At 27.4% G+C, this 22,960-nt stretch overlaps 1 protein-coding gene across 1 annotated transcript in view; it reads left to right on the forward strand.

Annotated features, from left to right (window-relative positions):
* Positions 1 to 22,960, forward strand: part of fog (folded gastrulation) — a 77,060-nt gene that overhangs the window by 28,803 nt on the left and 25,297 nt on the right. The window contains exon 2 of the mRNA XM_065507029.1: positions 8,304 to 8,450. The gene's annotated coding sequence lies outside the window, so the exon portion shown is untranslated. The remainder of the gene's footprint in view (positions 1 to 8,303; positions 8,451 to 22,960) is intronic.

Genomic DNA, 22,960 nt, shown 5'->3' on the forward strand with positions numbered 1-22,960 from the left:
CAGAAGAATAATATTATATAAATTGCATAGTTTTTAAACTTATTTGAAATTGTTAGGCATTAATGTATTAAACATCTTTTTCTCTCAAGTATCTTCTTTTGGGCCTTCTCTTAATCCTTTTAAGATAAATCAATAGCAAATAGTATTTGGTATATTGCTCTGAACCCTTTTAATGTTTTCTCTAAAAATTGTATTCGTTTCTCAAAAAAAAAAATATATTTATAAACAAGAAGTTTAACCATTTTTTCTTTAAGAATCACAACTGCAACTTATTTTCAAGCTGCAAAAACAAACAATCAAACAACAGCAACAAAAATAAGCCAGACGTCGCCAATGTGCATAAAAATATTTTATTAAAACAACGATTGATTATTGCAAAAGTACAAACAAGTATTAAGACCTTTAACAAAAAAAAATGACGTGAGATTTTAAAAATTGCTACAAAAAGCAACAACTTTTTGTACAAACGTATTAAATGTAGTACTTTAAATACTGTGTTTTTTTATAAATTTAGCATGAAATTATTTATTATATGCATACGAAATTTAAAATTAAATACAAAAAAATAAAAAATAACAAAATTAAACAAAAAATCGAAGTATAGGAAATATTTGTAATAAAAAAAACTAAAAATACTTGTATAGCAAGACATTGTTTGTTTTAGTGATGTTGGAAAAAATAATAATAAAACAAAAAGGAAGTGAAGGCAGACTTTTAATTAAATTATAAAATGTTAAATTAAATGTTTAGATCAATCATTTTGACACGTCCTAATAGAATAGGTTTTACTAGTTAAACATGTGGCAAACATTGTAAGAAACAACATCTTGATCTTGCAATGTTTAGAGAAACAACTTTTTGATCTTGACAAGTTAATATTACAGCAGTTAAGCAAGTAGTCAATGTAGCCCTTATAGACAGTAATTATACCCTACACCACCATAGTGGGGAGGGTATTATGCGTTTGTGCAGATGTTTGTAACGCCCAAAAATATTAGTCTAACCCCCACCTTAAAGTATACCGATCGACTTAGAATCACTTTCTGAGTCGATTAAACGATGTCCGTCCGTCCGTCCGTCCGTCTGGTTGGCTGGCTGGCTGGCTGGCTGGCTGGCTGGCTGTCCATGTAAACCTTGTGCGCAGAGTACAGGTCGCAATTTTGAAGATATTTCGATAAAATTTGGTACATATTACTTTTTCGGCCCAAGGACCAAGCCTATTGAAACTGGCTGAAATCGGTTCATTATTTCACCTAGCCCCCATACAAAGTCCCTTCGAAATTGGACTTTATCGGTCATAAATGTTTAATTTATCCATGTATCTACACAAATTTCGCTCCAAATAAGTTTTATATATACAAAATTCATGTCACCAAATTTTGTTACGATCGGTCCATAATTAGTCATAGCTCCCATATAGACCCGCTTCCGAAAATCACTTTAACGTGCATAAATCGCTTAAAAAGGCTGGTATACACACAAAATTCAACATAGTTAAATTTAATATAGACATAAATCACGCGACCTAATTTCAAGGTGATCGGTCCATAATTAGTCATAGCTCCCATATAAGGCCCACTTCCGAAAATCACTCATGAATATAAATTATTGAAATTTTAAAAGAAAAATATTTTTACTCATTTACTTGGTGTAGGGTATTATATGGTCGGGCTTGACCGACCATACTTTCTTTCTTGTTTTCACTAATGTTTGATTATTCGACTGACTCCAGTTTATATATTTTGGGTCATTTGTCACGTATTTCCTCTTTGTTGTGTAGATAGAAGTCCATTGGTTACTTTTTACATCCCAGGTAATCAGTCTTGAAGACAATTGTTACTTAAGTGTCTCTAAGTAGACTATAGTGTAGTCACTTTAAACGTGTGGGTAATTCGTACAAAATATATCAAATATGTTGATATAATTCTCATATTGTTTATTTTATTTTTACTTAAGTATACTGACATCCCATGTAACTTAGCGTGAAGTCAATTGTCACTTCAGTGTCTCTTAGTAACCTATAGTTAAGTAATTTTAAGCGTTTATTTTGTACTGCACTTTAGAAAGTAGTTATTTTAGCCACCAGAAGTAATCTATTGGATAGTTATCTGAGGAAGGTTTGTCTACAAGCATTCGGTAATTGGACTGTCTATGATATGTCTTTTAACTGACTAAATAACTAGTTATGTAGCTGATCAGATAACCAGTTGGGTAGCTAGTTGGGTAACTTGCTCTATGTAACCGGTATGTGAATACAATGCGTTGACTACCAGCTATCAGACAGTCTCATTGTAATCCAAAAGAGTCAATTGACCTCCTGTTTAGTTGTCTCCCTAAATTATATATAAAATCACTAGTTCGGGCAGTCTCCTAGAACTGCTGGGAAACGATAATTGTTGTATTTAAATACAAATGTTTTAACCATCCCTCAAAATTATTTAAACTTGTGGACATAATATCTTTTTTTCATTTTTCATTTAAGACAATTTATTTTCAAATGATATATTTTCCTTTTTTTTCCAGATGACATAATAGCGATCAATATTAATTTATCACTGATATTTTCAACATATTGAAGCTAAAAATTCCACATAACTAATATTTTTTTTTAAGTGTCATTAAAAATACAAATATAAACATGTCTGTATGCAAATTCCTAAGAAATTTCATTAATTTAAAGATTAAATTTTTTTCTTAAAAAAAATAGTTTTTGCCATTTAATCTTTTTCATCAGCAAACACTACACTCTCTTGAATTCTCACACAATAAAAATATTTACTGTAGTTTTAGTTTTTTCTGTTTTCTTTCATCATCATTAATGACCATTTATTTCAATATTTACAATATTATGTGTAGTATTGATAATTTTTATTCTACTGATAACTACGAATAGTGTCGTTATTGTGCATCAGATCATAATTTTGTTTTATTCACAGGCATATATACAGTGAGTGCGGGAGAAATGAACCAAGTTTATTGTTTTTTTATTTGGCTACCTTGAGCTCTCATTAGACAACAAATAACAATCATTAAGAATAAAGATTATCAGTTCAAATTTATTTTTTTTAATTAATTTCAAATATCGCTCGACCTTTTTTCCTGCCACTTACTGTACCTAGTTTGGACATTCACTATGTACACTTTATATTTATGAAAATTTTCTATTCAGTTGTATTTGTTTGCAAATAGTCTGTTTTGTTGTCGTTATTGTTCTATTGTATATTTCATTCTTGTTTATAAAATTCTCTTCGTTTCCATATGTAAAACTTTTTTTTGTAGCAGACAATGACATACTCGCACATTCTGAACTCATTTGTTTAGATGTTTGTACTTTATTAATGTCATACAGTTTTTATGTTGTTTTATATATATTTTTTTTTGTTTTTCTCAAATAAAAGGGACTATAAATTTGTTTACAGCATTCTAAGTTTGACTTGAGCCATAGATGCATTTTTCTAGGCGAGTCGATACTTATGTTTTGAGAAGAAACAATCGAATAAAAATAAATAATATAAAAATAAATCTTATATACCCTCACCAAATTATATTTTAAAATAAAAATTTTAACAAAATTAAAAAAAAAATTTAATTATTTTTTTATTTTAATTTATTAGTATAAAACATTTTACGGGAAAAAAAATTTTTTTGGTGAAAAAAATGTTGGACCCGTTGTTTGGCTCGACTTACGTTATATACACACGTCGGTGAAAAGGTATTTGAAATATCTATCATTAGATATCCATATTGTCTATATTAATGGCTTAGTAATCCAGATATAGATAAAAAATAGTTCAAAAATCGAGGTTGTCCTGGTTTTATCCTAATATCTCAGCTATTTGTGGGCCGAGTTTCTCGATTTTAAATAGCAACCGAACCGGGTCTATAGCGGAGATATTACTGTCTGAATCATGTAAGTAATTTGGGGGCTACGGAATGTTGATTTCAACATACAGACGTACATGGCTATATCCACACCGATATACATATACAACAATCCAGAAAATATATGTATATTACAAACGGAATGACAAACTTATATGTATTTACAATTTTATTTTTGTTTTTACAGGAGAATCAAAAAACATTATAAAATCTATAATAATAAAGTATTCTTGGCATTTTTTTGGGAAATGTACTTATAGTGTGGATACTAGGGTATTCATTCGACTAATGATCGTTCGATTAATCGAATAATTTCTTACGAATAATTATTCGAACAATTTAAAAATGGCTATTTTCGAATAACGAATAATTCGAACAATTTTATGTAGAATAATCGAATAAAACGAATAAATGTTCATATATATTTAAATTTATTAAATTGTTAAAATTTTTCATAATTTCAAATTTAAATAAATAATAATGCCTCACAAAAATTTTATTGTTTCTGAAATACGACAAATAACTAAAGACAAAGGGACGTTCGATCACTGTAGATGAGTGTTCCGATAGCTCCTTCTATAAATATATAAATATTACTGCAAGAAGTTACAATTCTAAAAACAAATCTTTCAAAATTTTTAACTTAGGACTTGAACCAATGAAAAGGTAGGGAATAAAATATTTGTTATTTTGCTGGCGAAATATTAGAAGAATCGCAATTAATAATCAAAATATTAACTTAGATTAAAGTAGAGTTGAATGTGATGAAGAATGTGATTTTGAAACGGTCATCGAAAGTGATATTGAGGATGACATTTATAATGATTACATTGAAATAGATGAGGGTCTTAAAATATATGTATATAAGTGATGTTATTAACCGCGTACGTAAGTGTTACAAAATATTTAATAAATCGAATGATAAACACAAATATTTAGAAATAGTGAATAATTAATTTACTAAAGAATTAGTTACTCAATTTGAAACCCAAATTAAAGAATATTGTATTTGAATTCAGGATCATGTCCAACTATCTAAATTTTTTTAAAGCATATCTCCAAAAAGGAAACTAATGGTTTTGCTAGTCAGTTGTATTGTAGATTGTTCGGGAGTTAATCTCACCAGAATATTTCTGTTGAAAATTTAATATCAATACTTGAACTTTAACTTTAAAAGTATTAAAAACCCGACATCAAAACTTCATTCTTTACTTTTTTAAAAAAAATTAAATTATTCGAATAATTCGATTAATTTTAAACTTGTGACCATGTGAATTATTCGTTTTATTCGAACAAGAGAAAAATCGAATAATTCGAATACCCTAGTGGATACTTATTTATTGATTGCAGGGGTCTAAAAAATTGCGTGAGCATGTAGTTTGATAAAAACCACCATAATCAATCAAAAACTCGATTTTGAATTTGTATGTAGTTACGTCCGTTTGCATTTAAGGGACAATATACCATTGCCATTCATGGTGAAAAGTAGTTATAGTATGTTAAATAGCTATACTCGGTTGTCTTCCAAATTTTCTACATGCAGATTAATTTACTTCACATCAGTGATCAGCACTTGTAGCCATTAAGAATTAATGGGACATGTGCACTGCTTTACATGTTTTGAATCAAGTTTTTAAGCTCCTTTTTTATTTCAAATCCACAGTGGTGAAAATAACATACATCTAATTTTGATGTGGGAGATTGAAAGTCCAGTACAAACTTGGTTGTCGAATGGTTGAGAAATCCATTAATTGCATGCTTTGAGTGTTTAATACAGTGATCAGCACTCATAGCCACCACGGGCTGAACATGATCGATATTTAACCATAAGCAATACGAAAGACAAATAAGATTATAAGAATTATCATACAAAAAACAAATATTATAATAATTAGTTGGTCAGATTAAACCAGAGAATAAAAGTTTTATGTATTTTATATTATTATAATCCATGGTAATTTATACAGGTATCTGCACAAAATTCGTTCCAAATAATTTTTATATATTCGGAAGTCATGTATCCTTATTTAATGATGATCGGTCCATAACTAGTCGTTGCTCCCATATAAGGCCCACTTCAAAAAATCACTCACGAAAATAAATTATTGAAATTTTAAAAGAAACGTGTTTTTGGTCATTTACTCAGTGTAGGGTAATATGGTCGGGTTTGACCAAAAATACTTTCATACTTGTTGTTTTTATAGAAAACTGTTGTAGAATGAGTTTTCTACAGAAAATAGTTTGACGAACCCCAATTATCTATAGAAAATTTAAACGAGTTTTCCATAGAAAATTGTTTGACGAAAGAGATTTCCATAGAATATTGGTTGACATACAAGTTTTCTATAGAAAAGTGCTCTATTTTTACCGAACAAGTTTTCTATACAAAAGTTTTTGATAAGCCTCATCGTCCCCTCAATAAAAACAATTGCATAATAATAATCTACATATCTGATTGTGGTCAAAATTATGTGAAATTCTACTTCCACAAAGTGGGTCAAAAGATCAATTGGAATATTACTTTTGTTCAAGATGTCTACTAACACAAACATTTTAAGCTCAATTATTTCGAAATGTCAAACAAATTATACACTATTGTTTTATTATGGAGACGATATATGAAATTGTGCGACGAGTTTTTTTTAAAAAAAAATCTCCCTTATTAGTTATTAAACTTTTTGGGACCAAATAATAGATTGTTCGACTTTTTTGAGATCAAAATGACGATTTCGAAATTTTTCAACAAAAAGTCGTTTTATAGAACCCTTGTTCTCAACACTGGCAATGTTCCAGTTAATACTCTTGTTACCATATCTCATAAAATAAGTAGTGACTCTCGCATCTAAATGCATACAATAATGCTGCTGCTGGTCTATACATCATTATTTTTTCTTTTATTTTTCTATTTGTATTTTGATGTTGATGATTGATAACTCATTTAATAAAGATGAGTAAATAATCATGAATCTACAGAGTGCAGGCAGACAGACAGACACACGCATATCAGCATGTATGTAGCACCAGTAGAAGTCGATTGTCATGAGCTAACGACCATAGTGCACGACGTTGTACAATATACATATATGCAAATGTGTGGGTGATTAGGCTGGCCCTTGTATTGGACATTACCGATTTTTGTTATTTTTAAAATTTTTTGGAAAATATTGCTATTTTGAGCTGAATCACGAAACTTTAAATGAAATTTGCAACCTGCAAAAGTTATCCAATTTTGCTCTAATTTCAGCATTTGGTTTTCAGAAGACGGATAATAACTTTAGATCTTGGGAGCATGGAATATCGAAAAGTTTGGAAAAGAAGGGCCACCCTAATGTACATATGGGAGAGTGTAGTGTTTGTTTGTTTGTTTGTATATAAATAATGAAAAGTATTATTGACACTATAGTCATTCATTATTTACAAAAATTTACTGTTTTATTGGGTCAAGTATTTTTTGCAGCAAATGTTTTGTTTTTTCCACATTTATTTATGAAAAATACAGAAGATGCATTCAGTGTTTATTTTTTTCTTTTTGTTAATAAGAAGAGAAAAATAATGGTGGTTAAGAGATTGATGAGCAGATAAAATTAGTAGCTATACAACATACATTTTGGTGATAATTTAAGTTATTAAAAAAAAACAAGTTTTAAAAATTATTATTATTTTGCTACTTTTTTTTCAATATCATTGAATTTAATTTAAATCATAATTAAACAAGCTATTGATGATTTAAGTTTTCATATGAAAACTCATAAAATCAGCTCTCCAAATTTTCCTTTGTTTGCCGCTGTCAATAACAGCTTAATTTTGGCATATTTTTTGACAGGAGTGTTTTATTGTTAACAAATTATTTCACTAAAACGAAATGTCAAAACTTTAAACATTATCTGAAAGCAAAATACAAAAATAAATAATTTAGTTTCCTAGAATCACAACAGCAGGAAAAATAACTTTAATGTTAAAATAATAAATGTGTGCTGCTGACCTTTAAAGGTCTTCGATTATGGAATAAAATATCAAAACAAATATCTTTGTTTTTGTAGTTTTAGCACCCATCACAATAAAGCTGATGAGGGTATGAAAGTAATAGACATAAATATATTTTATAAAACATACCCGATGACCTTAGGAATTTAATTTTTTATTATGCTTTTAGGTTGGATTTTGAATCATGTGTGAAAATTTATGTTGTAAAGTGTGCTAAGATTTAAAATTTTTCTATTTTCGGTTTTAAAAAAATGTCATCTAGCTAAAATTATAATCAGAACAACATAATTAAGCTAAATTTCAATATTTTTACAATTTTAAATTTAGGCTCTAAAATAACTATTTATAATATTAAAATAGCATTGAAATATAAATCCTATATCGAAATTTCACAATTTTTGTTTTATTTTAATTAAAATTATTTAATTTTTTTTCAGCAATCCATTGATGAATGTTTTCAACACCAACAAAATTTTAGCCGCAGAAGCAGACGAATAAGAACCACGTGATATGAGATGTTCAATTGTATTTTATTATGACTGCTCATAACACTCACTACTCAGTCACAAAACAGCATTAATGGGGTACGTAGTAACTGAACTAAATATATTATTTTGAAAAAATAAATAAAATCTTTACCTCCCTCTCTATCACTTTTGCCAACTCCTCCAGAACATTTGCCATAAACCATTTGGTAAAGGGGTGTTTGGGAAGAGATGCGGGAAATATGTAACATAATATTTAAGCATGATTTTGACAAGAAATTGACATTTTTTTTTTGGTACTTGTGGTTGGAAAAAAATTAAATAAACGAAATAAATACATGTATGAAATTGTTATCACATGTATGTATTTCCTTTATGGTATACGACTATAAAAATGATTTATTTTATAAAAGAATAAAATTTGTTTTTGGTTTTGTTTTGGGCACAATAATTCGCTACATTGTTTATTTCATATTAAACTTTTTTCCACATAAATTTTTTAAGAGTTGACAGGTTTTGACACTATCACCAATTTTTTTATTTTTTTTGTAAATGTTCTCTCACACATGAACTCCCATTTATACACATTTAATGTTATGAACATTTAATGTTCGTTTATATTTAAATATTTATATTTATGTATGAATGTTTTATGTGACGTTTTACATTTTTATTTGCAATTTATACTGTTATTTAAATAATCATTTGTTAATGAGTCAAAGTATTTAATTAGTGCTCATATATATTAGAGTGGTCCCGTTTGTATGGAAGAAAAATAAAATAAAACAACAATAAATTTCAGTGAATTTATCTATAATTAAATTGGGAATTTTGCATATGAAAACAAAATCTTACTAAAATAGAAAATCTAGTTTATTTGAGAAGACAATTTCTTAAAATTTATGGTCTGGCGTCAGTATTTGGTGAGCTGTATTAAAGGAAAAACAAGGTCCTTTTTTAAATTTTTTACATATTTCTCGCCAAGAAATTATGCCTGAACGCTATAATAGAAAATCGTTTTTACACCGAATCATTTTTTATTTATTCATTCAGTTACAGAATCCTAGCCAATGGGCCATAATCCTACACCACCGTAGTAGGGAGGGTATAATGCGTTTGTGCAGATGTTTAAAACGCTCAAAAATATTGGTCTAACAACAAATGTCGTCCAAAAATTTAACTTTATCGGTCATAAATGTTGAATTTATATATGTATCTCCACAAATTTCGCTCCATATAAGTTTTATATATATTCAAAATTCATGACCACAAATTTTGTTACGATAGGTCCATAATTAGTCTTAGCTCCCATATAGACCCGCTTCCGAAAATCACTTTAACGTGAATAAATCTCTTAAAAATGTCGGTATACACACAAAATTCAACATAAATAACTTTCATGTATACATAAATAACACGACCTAATTTTATGATGATTGGTTCATAATTAGTCATAGCTCCCATATAAGGCCCGTTTCCGAAAATCACTTTAACGAGCAAAAATCTCATAAAAATGCTTGTATACACCTGGAATTCATCACGAATAACTTTTATGTAGACATAAATAACATTACCTAATTTCATGGTGACCGGTCCATAATTGGTCATAGCTCCCATATAAGGCCCACTTTCGAAAACACTCACGAATATAAATTATTGATATTTTAAAAGAAAAATATTTTTGCTCATTTACTTAGTGTAGGGTATTATATGGTCGGGCTTGACCGACCATACTTTCTTACTTGTTTTATATTATGAAAGGGCATTGAAAACAACTTCAAAGACCTTTCACATGATAACAATATCTAATAAGAAGTCTTTGCGAAAAGTATTAAAATATTTGATCCTGTTCTTCAAATACTGAACCCCGAACAAAACCGTTGAGAAACGCTATCCTAGAATGAATTATTTTTATTTTAAATGGGAACATGCACCACCCTTTTGGGGGCCAGCCTAATATACATACATATGTATGAATGTATGTCATCCTTCATGTGTGTGGCTCAGTTTATGATTGTCAGTGGCTGTAGTGTGCTTAAAAGTTTTTGGATTTTTATTTAATAAATTTCTAGGTTTGGGGTTTAAGGTGTGAATAACACTAGTAATTAATGTTTAATTTCATCAAAATGCGTAATTTCATTTTGAATTGTATAAACTGAATATATAAATTATATAGCTGTTGTATTTGTATTTGTTGTCGTTCGTACATAAATTAGGGAGCTATTTATAGCAACTAACTCTGCCTAAAAATATATTTTTCAATTAATCTTCGAAATATTAGGAAATTTTTAATAAATGTGCATTATCTCCTCAGGTCCCACTCTGAAATTTTAATGTGTTGTTAACCACACAATGGCTTATAATTGAGGATAATCTGTAGGTAATGGAATATATAATTTTTGAGATATCCTTTGCTCAAGGACAAATTTTTGTTTCAAGTAGAGGAAAAAAAATTTAAACTTGGGCACATAAGCATTAGTATGAGAACAATATTGTAAACATTGGATAATCGGTACAAAATTTAAGTACAATTAAAATTAAGCAACTTTACTTTATTCTTATATAAAATTTGAACTTTGACCCTTGATAAAAGACAAACCAAAGATAAATTCAAACAACTTCAAATTTTGTATGATCATGTCTTAAAAAATTTTAAACGGTGCGATGGCTTGTCGAAAATATTTGTTTTCTTTAAATCGTACCATCCTACTGTATGTATATTTTAATGTGTGAATGTCATGATTATTTATTTAAATTTAATAGTTGGTTTATAATTAATTTATGTAGTTTTCATTTAATAAATAGCATTTGTTAATTTCACAATATTTATGGAATATTTTACTTAACAAAAACAGATGAGGTTCTATTTTGAAATGGTTTCAAGTGTGAACTTATGATTTGCACCTATTCACTTAAATAATGCATTAAACTCACATAAACCAAACAAAAGAACTGAAAATATTTAAAATTTAAATACATATAATTCATTCAGGGAAAATGTTTTGAAATATTAAATTAAACATAAGTTCTTTATTATCTCTCCGTAAAATATGTCTAATGATACAACCAAAGCTTGATAGATAAATTTCTTTAAAATTATTTTGCATAACTTTAAAATAAGTTTTATTATATTTAAAGAAATGGAATGAAAAAACATAGCTGGGTGTAAAAATTCATTAGTAAGGATGCTTTTGTTGCTTCTTTCACTTTTGTTCTTTTTTTGCTGGGATATTAAAAAAAGATCAACAACTCATTTTTTAATTATATTCAGAGAAAGGAATTTAAAAATGACATGCCACTGTGTTAAATAAATTATTTAGTGAACATGCTTTTGTAACTACTTCCAGTTTGGCTTTCTAAGAAGTTCTTTTTTTGCTGGGATATAAAAAAGTTGGCATTAAAAGTTAAATTTACAATAATTTAACTAATTCCCGCTATTATTCACAACATAATTCAAGCGTAAATTATAATCTATTTCTATTTGCAATAAAAAAATATAAATGTTTTTGGTCACATACATAAATGTTTTAGCTAAAATTTGCCCATAAAAAAGATAAAAGTGTCATTAAAATAAATTTCTATTAACCAAAATAAAATGTATCTAGGATTTAAAAAAAAAAACAATTATTACTTGTTTTTAATAATTTGTTTTTTGTTTATGGACACTTTAAATGAAATTTATTGTCATTTAAAAATATGGCCAAAAAAAATTCAAAATAATAAACTCGTTATAAGTGTAATTAAAAAAAATTGTTACAAAAAACTGCATAAAAACTAAAAATAGAAAAAAATCTACATGAAACAATTAAAAACACTTAAAATTTTATACAATAAATACGAAAAAGGTAAAAATGATAAAATAAATAAAATGGCTATTTTAAATTACAATAAATTTTATTTAATTTTTTTTTCTTGTTTTTGTTTATAAAGTCACGTTTTTTTGTTATTTCTATATTTTTTTCTTTATTTGCTTGTATTTTAAAGTTTAATTGTATTAATATATGTTTATTTACAAAAAGTACACACTTTTTTCTTTTTCTTTTTTTTTGATTTGTTTAAAGAAAAATTATAACAATAAGTTCAGGGCCATTTGAAATGTAATGGCCAACAGCAATACTTAGTTTTTGTTTAATTCACAAATTATAAACAATTCACTTTTTGAATATTTAATGATTTTGTTGTTGTTATTGTTGAACATTTTGTTTTTTTTCGTTTTTACTAATGTTTGTATTTGTTTAATTTTGTGAAAAGAAAATAATCGTAAATTTAACTTTTGTTATTGTTTTTATTTATTAATTATATATAAGTATGTTGTTGGCATATCAATTGTATAATAATTGTAATTAATTTACAGAAACTTATAAAGAAATGCTGTAGGTTCTTTAGTTTTTGTGGGAGAAAACACCATTTCCAATGCGAGATATAAGCTATAGAATTATTTGCAAAATAAAAAGTTTCTAAACCATATTAATGCTGTAGATTTGTTTAAACAATGTTGTATATTTGTAGTCATAATATTGTAGCAACATTGAAAAAAATAGTTGAAGGCTTTATCATTTCAATATTATGATTACTACGAGGGGACATAGACCCCAAACAATTGTCCCTCGGAATACTGTATGAGAAGTCATAAATATGTTTTTTTATACGTCAATCCTGATAAAATTTTGCACAAATTAGTTCTATGAAATTATTCTGTAAAGTAAAGCGAAAATCGTTCAACATTTCCCACTAGTCCCCATACTAAGGTCCCCCTCAGAAAATGTAAGGAACATTCATAATTGTCTTTTAATAAATAATATCGTGGTGAAATTGGACACAAACAAGTGATGATCGGTACATTAGTGGCCCTAACCCCTGTATTAGAAAAATATTAATGTCACATATGTATACAAGATTCGGCACAGCCGAAAATAAAATTTTTACTTGTTAGCTATTGTTTTGTCAATTCTGTTTTCATTATTTTTTATTATAAAAGAATCAGCTGATATAAAACCAATTGGCTTTTTATAGAATTCCAATAAGAATGTATGAATGGTATTGCCATATTTAAGTTGGTAAACTTCAAATTACTAGTACTTGTCAATGTTTTGCAGATGTTCAGTTTAAAATGCTTTTGAAATCTTCATTGACTTACTGATATTAGCTGCATAAATAATTCATTATCTTTGAATAATGATCACTTGATGACGCTTCGTAACAAACAATTTGTGATAACAAAAACGAGCCATTCCTCCCTCATAACATCATCAGTATGATCATTATGTGGTGTTGAAACAGGTTGTGAGTTACGATGTTGTAACATGTGATCATAGTTATGTATTTTATATGCGATTGATTTACAAACGATCATTATTTTTAATTGCATAACAGTTTTATAAAAATATAGTTAAAATCCTCTCTCTTTTATAAAATGTTGGTTTAATTTAAGTCCTAAAAGATTTAATAAGTGGATTTTCTCCACTTATTAAATAATATCAAAAGATCATTCCTACAATCGGAAAATTTCAAAGAAATTTTCTTTGACTTATCAACATATCACTGGTAGTACCCACATTTTATTACCCAAATAATACTACTGTTTACTTAAAAATACCAATTAATAACTCTTAAAATAATTCTACGAATTTAGTGTAGAGATATTTAAATATTGACAAAAAGAGTCAACAATAACAATTAAACAAAAAAAGCGTGTTGACACGATCATAAAACTGAAATATTCAAAAATAACAATACCTGATAAAATTAATACTTATTTTATTGGTCTCTTTTTCACTTTAACACACATATTAAATAAAATCAATTGCTTGCAATATAAATAAAAATATATATAAGTAAATATTTATGTGTGCCAGTGTAATTTCGAGTTTGGGAAAGGAGAACATAATGAAAGAAATGTTTGACCCAATTTAAAACGATTTTATGACGTTCTTAAACATTGGTCATTATTTACTGAAAAAAATACAAGATACGGTTGATAAAATAAAAAACCCAAAACCTTAAAAAAAGAAAGAAAATAAATAATGTTATAAAACTTACCTCTAATGAAAACGAATGTATTTGGCTGTTTGTATGGTAGTTTCTTTTGAACCTAAAAGTAGAGAGAGAAAAAAAAGTAAAATTTATTAGTTAAATAAAATTTGTTGACATATGCTAATTAAGATAAATAAATAAAAAAGAGTTGGTTTGTTGAAATTTATTAAATTTAAATGTATAATTTAAAATGCTTGTCAGGAACCAACATAATTATAAGTTATTAAAAGAAGTGTAAAGTTTCGAACTCTAAATGTATTTATAATTTAACCTAGCTAAAATTTAACCTAACATCATAATTACGCTTTGATAATTTTAAAGGAAGTTCTTATAATTTTGAACTTAAACACCGTAACTATAAAAGAAATTTTAAAGCTTTCAAAACTTTTTCCAACACATACAATTCAAATAAATGAAAATATTTTTCAAAGAATGTAAATAAAAAAAAATAAAAAAACAAAATGTACATAAAACTCCAAAACTTTTTCTAAAATAATGAAACAACATTTTTAAATTATATTTGAAATTTGTTTTATGGTTCGAAATTTAAAATAATAGTCCACTTTATGGACTTAAAATCGACTTTAAGGCCTTTGTAGTTAGGCTGAATAATTTATGAAAGATTCGTTACTAAAAGAATTTTCCATACAAGCTAGTGATAGCAGAAACTGACAGAATGTTATTTTGTTAGTAAAAGATAAAGGTAGGAAACGATTTATGAAAAGAAAATCCAGTAATTCCTAGAAAAATTCAAATTTTTTTATTTCTTAAATATTTGTTCGGATTTGCAACAAGGTTAGACCTCTTGGATAGTAATTTAGACATGATTTTTCAACATGATCGGTCAAGAACTCTCTGAGTTAGAGGGGGTTAAAATTTAATATATTTTTCCGAAATCAAATACTTTTTTGACTTTTTTTTCAAAATGGGCACTTTTTTTGCTCAAAAGAAAGCTTAGGTCCTTGAAGACCTTTTTGTTTGCTTAGTGCGATGCGAGTGGTAGATATCCCAAAATAAATATTTTGTAACTCAAGACATAAAATTTTTGACTTTATTTTGCAAAATCTAACTTTTTTTCCCAAATGGGCCATTTTTTAATTTTTTTTTTGCTCAACAGAAAGCTTAGTCAAAAAAGATTTCGAAAAACAAATATTAAAATTTTTTTAATTTTTTTTAATATTTTTTTTTTCGAAATATAGAAGAAATCTAAATCTAAAAAATCTAAGACACATTTAGCTAAGAACAATAAGTAATAAGTTACATGGATGCGAAAAAACATATGTTTGGCCAAAATGTCAAAATTTGAACCCCTCTAACTCAGAGAGTTCCTGACCGATATTGTTCAAAAATTGTGTTTGAATTACTAATCAATACGTGTAAATTTCATCCCGATCGGAAGACATCGATTTATAAAGTTGGTTCATTTGACTTGAAATCCCCCATATGTTAAATTCTGATGGGCCTTGGGATTCTCCTATTAATATATTTTAGACGTTTATATTTAATCAGTACATATGTAAATCAGTACAATAATTGTCAATAGAAAAACCCAAAACAGTTTACTCCATTTATCCCATGTTTGAGTAAAGTTATTGTATATTAAAACTAATTTCTCAAAAAGATAGAAAAGCATGATTTGATTTTGAATTATATTAAAAAAAATAGAGCAACAACCCAGTTGATAGCCTTGGACATATGTATTCATAGCCTATAAAAATTGCACAGTGAGTTACAAAAATAAATTAAAATTTATATTAAAAAAAGAGTAGTAGTTTACAAAAAAAATTATGAAAATTTAAAATCTATGTAATTATATATTTTATTACGAACAATTCAAGGACTTTAAATACATAGTACTAGATTAGTGACACATTTTGTATGGTATATTTTAAACATACAAATATTATTAGGGTTTTTTTGGGTGCTATTTTATGATACTCACACAATTGGTATGATTGCACGAATTTACGCATACAAAATATGTAGTCAAATTTTGTGTGTAATAACATTGGGGTATTTTGTTTTGTTTGAATCACAATAAACCAACAATTGAAACAGTTGTTTTAAACATTAACATCTAGTTAATAACTTTTAAACAGCTTTTCTATGTTAAAAATGTTAAAAACTAAATGACCTTTAAAAAGACACCTAAATTATGTATTTGTTTTTGGTTAAATAAAATCCTATTAAATTTGGTAATATCTATTAAAACAAATAATGCTGATATTAAACAACAAATGCTAGTTTGAGTTTTAATATTTTTTTGGTGTTTTGCATTTTACCTTCACTAAAAAAAAATGTTTTAAAAACGTATAAATAATTTTTCACATTTAATTTCAATAGTTCATGTTGAGACAAACAATGTTCGGCTTTATGTGAATGCATTTTAGTGGATACTTTTTTTTTTGTCAATTCCCACCACCTTCTTTCTGTTTTGCAATAAATTTGTTTTTTGCTTTTGTTTAATATTGCAAAAGTTTTATTAAAAGTTCATTACAGTTCACTTGTGTTTTTTTCACATTTTTTTTTCAATAATTTATTAAATAGTTTAACTTGTGTTATTTATTATTGTATTGAACATTGTATCGACATATTTAATGTTTGGTTGTATGAACTATATTTTATTTGCATTCGCACATTCACATAACAGTTTTATATGTATACATTGTACGAGTAATATTATTAATAAATAAATACGAATTTTTTGGATTCTCTGTTTTTTTTTTGTTTCTTGCTTGTACTTTATACAAATTGTGTTTGTCTCATGAATTTTTCATTAAATATTTCAATTTTGTTCATTCAGTTGTTTTATTTATTTTTATTTATTTATTTGCTGTTCATCATTTATAATAGTTTTTAAAGTTTATTTAAATTCTGTTTGAACTTTGCGAATTGACAATATTTTTCCAGGGCTCAATTAATAGTAAAGTTCTTTATTAAAAATTTGTTTTTGATAAAACCTGGTATTGACCATTGAAATTTAAATCCTCTTAGTAATTGCATGTGTAGTTTGAAAATATTTATTTTTCAGTTATTAGATTTGTAAGAGGGTTTAATCATGGTTCAATTATATTCATTTTCTATGGCTTAAGGTACATTCATATTGTTGAAATATTTGGAAATTAGCTTTACCATAAACAAATGTTTCAGTTTATTTTGATTCGATCTGATTCATGTCGAATCAGATCGAATAACTATTTGCTAAAACTAGTAGTTTATTCGTTTATTTCATCAAATATTTTGAAAATTTAAGTACTTGTGAGAAACTCCTAGACTTTACTTGAGTTGTCATTAAAAGTTCATGGTTTTTGAGTCCTGTCCCCACCCTCAAAATGTAAGCTCTTTTAGGTCGGCTTAAACATGTAACCAAGGCGAATTTATAGTTTGATATTCAAAACATTTCTCTCGCATTTTTTACATAAAAACTAAATCCGCTTGAATTTTCCTGAATTCGCCACAACCTTCTATAAATTCGCTTTGTAAGTAACTTTTTCAGTCAAATCAACAAATTAAAGAGCTCAATTGCAACGAAATGTCTTATTTTTATATTATATTATAGTTTGATCGTAGATATTCATATAGTCATATATTAGCTTCAAACGCAGGTCTTTATATAGTCATATTATAGCTTCAATCGTAGGTCTTTATGAAGTCACATTTTAGCTTCAATCGCAGGTCTTTATGAAGTCAAATTTTACCTTCAATCGTAGGTCTTTATGAAGTCACATTTTAGCTTCAATCGTAGGTCTTTATGATGTCAAATTTTACCTTCAATAGTAGGTCTTTATGAAGTCACATTTTAACTTTAAACATGTTTTTAATTCGTGTGAATTTTTTTATATGGAGTTCGATATTTTAAAAAGTTATCTCAATGTTGAACATATCAAACACCATATAAAAAAATGAATGCAATATCCGGAATTATTTTTAAGTAAAATCAACATATTGAAGTTATTCGCTATATTATTGACTTTATTTTAGATCCACAATAAAAAAAACAATTGCGAATTCAAAATTTCTGGTATCTTAAAGATTGTACACAGAGATTTGCGCCGACAAAATTTCACCGCCGAGGCGGCATACTCTTAAAATGTTGTCAGCTAAAACTAAATTATAAAATTACCAAGGGATTTATATAAAAAATTGAGGCTATTTTCATTACGAAAAATTTTCGGTGGTGGATTTTAAATGTGTCGGCGATTATGCTTTGCCAGCTATCAGTCGTACGAGACAGGTCTATATTTGTGGACGCATTTAAATTGGATCCAATTTTCCATTCACTTTTTTCCAAAAAGGCGGCTATTTATGACCAGAAACATTTTGGGCTTGATTTTTAAAATGTATTGGCGTGAAATTCAGCCGGCTATCAGTTGTTAATTTTAGTTAATTCGTATGCAATGAAAAAAAATTTATAGAAAATTAGTTCCTACATTGAACGCAATATATATTTCGAACGAGTGGCTGGTGTATCTCTTTCCAAATCATACAGGCTAAGAAATTGTTTGTTTAAATTGTCCGATGATTGACAACAGTTTAATTTATTCGCTCTTAAATAATTGCATCTAAGAGAGAAGGGAATAAATTAAATATATTTTTTGTTTAAAAACTATTGAATGAAAGAGGAAACCACCGCTTTTATTAGATTTTGCAAATGTCAAACCATCAATTTTTTATTTAACCTTAAAATTATTTAACTTATTTTATAAATCAACTACAAGTTTTAAAGATTTTAAGTGACTCATTGGGTATTTTACAAGTCAAATAATAGAAACAACATTCCATTGTCTTCAAAGCAGTAGCAGCAAAAAAAAACCAACTAAAATATTTGTCCACTTGTACTAAATTAAACCCTATTGTAATTTAATTGGCAGTGTCAAAGGTGTTAAACCAATACTTGAAAACACATGATTTATGGGTTTTTAACAAAATTCTAGTTAATTTATTTTAATAAATAAATAAATGAAGCTACAAACAAGAGAAAAAACTAAGCAAAATTTTAAGTGACTCAGAAGTCATAACTTTAAATTGATTAATAAAAATCATTCATATTTTTTTGTAAATATAACTAATTTAAAATGGAACTATCTGCTGAAACTCTTTTTGTTAAAAAACTTAAACACATCACTATGCAAATGGTTATTTTTTGGGGCAATTAAACGGCGAAACAAAACACTTCCTCATTAAGCATATTTTTGGCATCAAATTCAACTACTAATTGAAATTTTATTCTTATTTGTGCATCATCTAGCTAATCAATCTATAAAACCACAAAAGTTCATTAAAATAAATTTTAACACAACCATAAATTTGTTTCCAATGTCTAAATGTGAAACCAAATACTGAGAGATACGAGCAGTAAATATTTGTAGAATAGATAGATTGAAAAAAAAAGCAAATAAGTAGAGGAGTTAAGAGAGGAGATAGTGAGAGAGAGAAATGGGAAGATAAAACCTTCTTATGTATGAAATCCTATACATACAACAAACTCATTAAATCGACATTAACGGCTACTTAATGGCGACACATCAATCAAACCGCATTTGGTTGCAAGCAGTTTCTAACAGCCAATGAACCATTCAGCCAACAACAAAGCCAGCCAGCCAGCAACCTACCAGCAAGGCATTCAGTCAGCCAACCAACCATCCATCCAAACATCCAGCCATCCAAATAATAAATGCATTTTTCAAAGTTTATTCTAGCACTTTTGAAGTACAACAAATAAAAACGAAAAAAAAAATAAATAAAAAGATAAGACTCTTCCCTCACTGGTATTAATTATAATGTGCAAATAATAGAAAACCATCACAAAAATACTTAATTGATTGTTCAACAATCAACCAAATTGCCTGTCTGTCTGTCTCTCGTCTTTATCTAACTGACTGATTGTCTTTCTGTCTGTCCGTTCATCTGTTTAATATTTGAATGTTGAATGTTTCTTAACAATAAATTCGAAAAGTGGTAAATTGTCTTTAAGAACTGCCAGCAAAAGCAGTGTGATCGATAAACTTGAAAATTAATTGAATTGATTTGAATTGAATTTCTTTCAAAGTTTGTTTTACGCATACAAAATGTGTTAAATGTAAAATGTAAATTGTAAATTAGTAAAACCTAAATCTACAGCTACAGCTAAGAGAGAGAGAGTAAGTTTTAGTAGGGTATAATATGAATGTATTAAGATTGTTTGTGCTCGTAGTACATTTAAATAATTTTATTCTATTTGTGGTTTTGAAAATACGGTGAAATTTTTTTTTACAGTTTTGTATTTATTGTCTATTGTTTTAGTTTCATTTGTGAAAAGTTTAAAAATATACAAAAAAAGTGAATTACATTTCATAAGCACATACAAACATATATAATTACTCGTAGCTGTGTGACAGTCATAAAAGTTTTTCTTGAGTTTCATGTCTCTTAAAACCGTTATTTAAGTTGCAACTAAAAACGTTAAGCTTTTATGCATAATCATAATACTAAATCTATTTTTCACTATCTTTCTAGTGTTTTATATATATATTTAAGTTAATGTAACCTGGGTAAAAATGATCACAGTCAAAGGTATGAATTATCGTGAAAAATTAAAACATTTCGTTAGCTGTATGGAACCCATTACATAGTTCAACAGCAAAAAAGGCTTCACTAACCACTATATAGATTTGATGCATCATGGTTTCCTAAGTAAAAAAATGGTAAAATTTTTTAATTCTATGGATAGATTATTAATTGAGAACAGTGCTTTCTTAAATTCTTCTCTGTTGATTGATGTAACTAGTTTTTACACTAGAGTTCTTCGATAATGACATTTAAAGCTCCATATTGCACCCTGATCCATTGGATAGATCAAAGACATCACATTTGGTGGGAAAAATTGTTCATTGTTGATTGTCATTGTTGAGTTTTTCCATTGATATGAATTCATTTAATTTTTCCACAAAAATTGTGGCAGCTATATAATCATTTTTCTCCTGCAGCATTAAGGTTTTTCTCCTGCAGCATTATCGTTTTTTTGTTTAATTTTGAGCAGAATATTTTAGCCTTTTCATTTAATCCAGAAATTGGAGTTTGTTCTTTCAGGAAACATCGAAAGCCAATAACAGAATCACTTTCTACACAAAACTTTAAAAGTCGAGGGAATTCTCCTTTTCGATTTATTCACATTGTGTTTGATTGTTCAAAAATAATCGAAAAAGATTTTGCTTAAATTCCCGGATAGTAGAGTTAATTACGGTTAATCGATGCAAAAAAGTTGAAATCGATCCAAAAATATTTTCTTTTTCTTTCCCGGATAATTGATGTTGCCGGTTAATCGAATCACGGATAATCGAGGCTTCACTGTATATGTTTCTTTACATAATTTATGATAACTCAAAAGGGTTAGTCCGATATTATTGAGGTAAACTTAAAAAAATTTACATAACCTTTAATCTACTTATATATTGCTTTTTAATCGGCTCAGTAGTTTCGGAGTTACAAACAAAATAACAAATTGAAACAAAAAATATATTTTTACTTGAAAATAACAAATTGTTTTTGTTTTAAAAGGATCATGAAATATCGAAAACGGCAGAAATGGTTCAGGTTTATTGCTTTATCGCAAACCCAAATATAATAGAAACTAAATGAGATATCGATCATAAAAATCGATTAATTATTTTCGAATTTATTCACAATTAAGTGAATTCGCTCATTTTCACAAAATTTTACTTTTTTGTTTGCTATACATAACATTAAGTAGTTGCTTCATTCGATTGATTGAATTTTGAAAATATTTTCCCAATGCTATGTACAAACTTTCATATACATATATATTGCGTTTCAATCGGCTCAGTAGTTTCGGAGTTATAATAACAAATTGAAGCAAAAAATTTATTTTTTTACGTGAAAAATGCAATTTTTTGTATAAAAAATCTAAATCGGCAGACATTTTTCAGATTTATTGCATTATCGAAAAGCCACATGTAATAGGAACAAAATGAGATATCAAAATTGTGTAGTGGTTTAAAAAACCTCTAAAATTGTTTCGATTTTGTTGCCCTGTGTTATTAATAAAACTACCACTCGTGGTGCTTGAGTAATTAGTTTCATTCAGATACTCGCACTGTACAGTCTTTGTATTATGTGTCGATATAAAATTCTTAGTCGATCCATTCAAATTTGTGAAAAAATCTCTCATAAGCCAAAATTCAAAGGCTTCATTTTGGAATATTTCAAATAAAATATAACGAATTAGAAAAAAATCATTAGCTGTCATACAAAGATAAAGCTTTTATTGAAAATTTACCATTTATTGCTCTTGGGTCAACATTTCTAAAATACTTAACAAACATTGCCCGATTACAATGTTATCAAAATAAATTTGGGAACTATTTTATTTAAATAAACAACAATTTAACCATTTTATGCATATAATCCAAACTTTGTTTTGGGGTAATTTTGGAACCAGTGCTATTAAGGGTTAAGTTATTTACTTAATTTAGCCGCATCTTATATTTGAATTCATCGAATTCTGTGAAATATTAAATTTAGTAAAAAAAACTGAGATCATGCACCAATGTTTAGTAATTTTCAGGCCGGTATCAAGG

Source organism: Calliphora vicina, chromosome 4, assembly GCF_958450345.1.
Source record: "Calliphora vicina chromosome 4, idCalVici1.1, whole genome shotgun sequence".
Lineage (NCBI taxonomy): Eukaryota > Metazoa > Arthropoda > Insecta > Diptera > Calliphoridae > Calliphora > Calliphora vicina.